Genomic DNA, 4609 nt, shown 5'->3' on the forward strand with positions numbered 1-4609 from the left:
AAACTTTATTTCCGTTTGTTCAAAAAAAAAAAAAAAGAAGTTATTTCTTGGTTATACGAACATTAAGGGAACGTTCCGTTTTATCATTTTGCAAACATTATGGGAACATACGTTACTTTTGAACGTTCTCTGAAACACGTTAGTCGGAAAAGGTCCATGAACAACCCCAGAAACGTTTTTTGCGATTTTGAGAACATTAATAACTATCACTTTGAACGAACGTTCTATTAACGTTGCTGGAAGAACGTTTGTCAGAACGTTAGCTAAAGTTCTGAGAACGCTCCCTGTTAGCTGGCTAGATTTCAATGAATTATGTCCTCAAACTAGGTTCATAATTTAATTTACTGTTTACATATTTCTAAAAAGCTTAACGGGCTATTTAAAGAAGGATCCAAAACATATAGCCTAGTGTGGCATCATGCTAAATATTGTCACAAAAGATCAGCTTCTTCAATCTTTTTTCAGGGCAATAACGCTGCAAATGTTCAGAAACGTTTTATTTTGTAGTCACCACTTAAACCTTTATGTCTCTATTGAAAGCGACTTTTAAAAACAAACTCATCCTGAGAAATATTCACCAGAGTTAAAACGTATATCTCGGTCTCAAATGAAAACTTGATCTCTGGCTTGATATTTTTGTCACACAATGCATGTGGCCGATAAACACATATACACATCTACCTCTTTAAACACTGATGTCTCAAGCATTTTGTCTGTGCAGGTCAATCCCCCAAACAACCCCCCTCTGCTGTCGTGTTTGTGGGGGGCTCAGTTTACACTCATACCTGCCCGCCCACAGTAGTGGGATGCTCCCGGTGCTCCTCCGGCGCTCAGTTCACAAACCAGAGAGCCGCCACCGAAACAGCTAACGGAGATTACCGGAGCTTTCACATGTGGATACGGAGCACGACACACGGTGAGAGCAAATCGAGCACTAGTGAATAATATCCGATCACATAATGTGCATTTAGCGACTTTTGAAGTTTGAGTTTGAAACTACTAAAGCTAGAAAGATCTTATGATCTTATTTTAATTTTTTAATCGCATTTTAAGTTCAGTTTAAGGATTTAGGGTATGAATCGGAGATGTATCATTTTGTTTTCGGTAAGCTAAATAATTGATATCACTGCAGCTTTTTTGTTAGGTGGATATGCTACTATTTTGGGGCAAAGTACAAATTGTAAGTTCTATGTGTTTTTTTATAAGAGCGGTAAATATAAGAGTTTTTTTTTCTCGTAAATGAGAAATGGCCATACAGAAACTGTTTTGAAACTGCATGAATGGAGTAATGTTGATAGTTTTGTAAACTAAACGTTTTGGTGCTTTAATAAATTTGCATATGCATAGAACATGGGTACATTTTACATTACATTATAATGATTGATTTTATTTTATTAAAAAAAAAAATCTGTATATGTGTGAATATAGTGTGTGTAATATCTTCTTTAGTCTGGCTGATCGTTTACTTAATGTCATTTTATTTATTTAAAACTGAAGATTTAAATCTTATTCTTAAAGGTACAGTGTGCGATTCTTGCGCCTCTAGCGGAACCAACCCGAATTGCAATAATAATGACTGGTTGAGTCTAAATTCCCATAAATTCGAGCACTCAATTAAACGAAGAACTTACTAGGATTTACCAAATCACTCATACAGTTCAATTAGGATGCTGACTTAAAAGTCAGCAGCCTATGTAGGCAGCATGTATTGACCAAAACACTACATTTTCCGAACGGAAATTGTTGATGCGCTATGCATGACCTCTGCTCTCATTTACACTAGACTAGGAAATTCTGTAAGTTTATTACCCGAAGTTTACACAGTGCAAGAGAGTTAAATGGTTGGTTTGGTGTTGTAGGAGAAACTTTAAACAAAAGAACAGACTCCAAGTAAAGGAAAGTGCGGTGACCACATGTGTTTTTGGAAACGCCAGATACAGTAGCCTAATCAAAATTCCACTAAGCCAAACAGACACAGTTTTACTACTAATTAAGTATTTTCTAATTTGTATGGATTTATAGCATTAAGTTTCTGGAGTTATGTGTAAATGGATGGGTACCCCCCACGAAAGGGCTTATAGGTTAGGTGGCAAACCGTGCACTAACTTTCCACAAAGTCAGCAGTATTAACCACTGAGAACCAGTCTAAACACTCAAAAACTAGACCAAACACAGAGATTTCACCTGTCCTTGAACCATAAGTGAGGTCTCTTCATACTGGTGTATTGTCTTCCAAACCCCAAAACAGGATAAACACGTGTCTGTGGCGGTGTCATCTCTCTGACGCGCCGATGCATGAGAAATGTAAACATCAGCATGATGCTCCTCTGCAGCCTTTCCTGTCATTGTGCATGCATATTGAGGTCTAATATCTACTGGCAAACTACAATAAAGTCTTTGAAGTATTGCTGAATGCATTAGATCCAAATCATGACCCCAAATATGGCCAAACGTTTGCTCCAAAAGTTACTAGCATGCTTTAATGCACACTTTTTAACAGTGTCAGACCAGGCCTTGGGACACTAGCAGATCTGATCGCTGCAGCTCTCATCTGAGGTGTTGACAACCACTTTCACACCTCTGCAATGAATATATGTATAAATAATAATACATTTAATTTTTTTTTTATAATATTTTATTATATTCAATTTTTCATATATAGTATTTTTTTTTTGTAATTTATTTTTATGCAATTTATATATATATATTTATACTAATACATTTATACATTTAATTAGATTTTATTTTTCTTATATGTGTGTGTGTGTGTATAAATAATTGTCTCTGTTTTCTATTTTTATTCTATTTTTTTTATTATATATTTTATATTTCTTATGTATATTTTTTCTCTCTCTCTTTATGTACGTATATTATTTATATAATAGATCTAGACCTATTTTATCAGATCTGTAGCAGACCTGAGCTGTCTGCATCTCTCATCTGAGCTGCTTTGAGATGAATAAATGTGAAAGGACTTATATCAGCACTGGGGCGGACGCTCAAAACACACGAGAGAAGCCCACGGGCTGCATGCAGTGACCTGTACGAGCGGCTGAAGGGATGCCCACGCCGCTCTGGAAGTGAACCCTATGTAGGGAACACGCTTCTCACTATCATCTCGGTGTGACCACATCAGTCTCAAGTGTTTTTATGCATCCGGGGCGGAAAAGCAACAGCTGTTTTGATTTATTATAGCACAAATGTTGCTCTTCTTTCAGCCGTGTATTTTCTCCTCGAGTGCAATCACGTAAACAGTCATTTCCCCCAAAGAAATAATCGCATCTGTAGTGCTAATGTGCAGCTGCGTGTTAACAGCATGAAGCTTGGGTTACTAATTAGAGGCCGAAGGTTCCTCAAACTAGTAACATGCATGTCGCTCCCTATGTAGTCCTCTAGTCTTTTTCCCTTCATGATTTATTTACTCACTGCACTATTAATATTAAATGGACAAATCCCGATGCTGTGTCACTCACGGGACACCTGACAGCTGTGGGAGCGGGTCGCTGATAGTCACACGTCCCGTTAATTGTCCTGGGCTCGTCTAGGTAGCGCTGCCGTCCTGCCAGCTCGGATCAGACCTCCTGAATCTCTCGTGGCACATGAGGGGCCTGTAGACATTGTTCTGACAGGGCCGGTTAGCACTGATCTTTCCCTTTGCTGGGGTGGTGGGGGGTGTTGAGGGGAGATTACGGGCTATTTCTGTGGCACTTTGGGCCTGTTTGCGACCAACGAGCCGCTAATGAGAGAGGACAGCTGACAGGTTCAGCGGAGGCTGTGAAGCAAGAGGAAATGGCAGGGAATCACGTGGCCTTTTTAGGCAGAAAGCGAGTGATCGAGAATCTGGCTTGCGCTTTATTTTTGAGTTCAGCAGTAAAGGAATGATTCTTTCAAAAATTAAACTTCTGTCATAGTTTACTCACCAATCTGAGATATGAAAGAGCAATATGCGAGCAATAAATGCTTCCTTTAAGTTGAGAAAAGCCTGATGGAATAGATCATTATTGTTTCTATTTGAATATTTGCATTTATTCGTTTAGCAGGCACTTTTATCCAAAGAAAATCACAAATATAAATACAAGCAATTTATCTGAATTAAAACGAAAAATGTAAATTCATCTTGATTAAAATTAGTAATATATATTTGTACATATTAATAATTGTATTTTTTTCATAGATATTTATAGTGAGGTCATTTGTTTTAATTATTTATTTACTTAATTTTATTGTTTTTAACAAGAAAGTAAATAGAACACAAATATGCTATAAAAAATTAATAAATATATATATATATATAGTTATAGTTATATTTACAGCTATATTTAAATTTACAGTATATATATATATATATATATATATATGTTATAATAGTAATTTCTTCTTACATTTTCATATTGACATACAGAAAGAAATTATTTATTGCATTTATTTAACTTATTTAAATATTTGATCTTAATAATTACTTAACCAGGAAGTAAATCTAAGGTACGTATAATATAAATAAAATAAAAATAATATTAATAAATTATTATAATGTATATATTACTACTACTACTACTACTAATAATAATAATAATAGTAATAATAATTTATTATAAATTAATAAATAAAA

At 35.4% G+C, this 4609-nt stretch overlaps 1 protein-coding gene across 1 annotated transcript in view; it reads left to right on the forward strand.

Moving 5' to 3' along the window:
• The first annotated feature begins 850 nt into the window (after positions 1-850).
• Positions 851-4609, forward strand: part of LOC107688188 (protein FAM110C-like) — a 14524-nt gene continuing 10765 nt past the window's right edge. Inside the window, exon 1 of the mRNA XM_016485786.1 lies at positions 851-916. The gene's annotated coding sequence lies outside the window, so the exon portion shown is untranslated. The remainder of the gene's footprint in view (positions 917-4609) is intronic.

This window comes from Sinocyclocheilus anshuiensis, unplaced genomic scaffold, assembly GCF_001515605.1.
Source record: "Sinocyclocheilus anshuiensis isolate Anshui unplaced genomic scaffold, SAMN03320099.WGS_v1.1 scaffold1162, whole genome shotgun sequence".
Classification (NCBI taxonomy): domain Eukaryota; kingdom Metazoa; phylum Chordata; class Actinopteri; order Cypriniformes; family Cyprinidae; genus Sinocyclocheilus; species Sinocyclocheilus anshuiensis.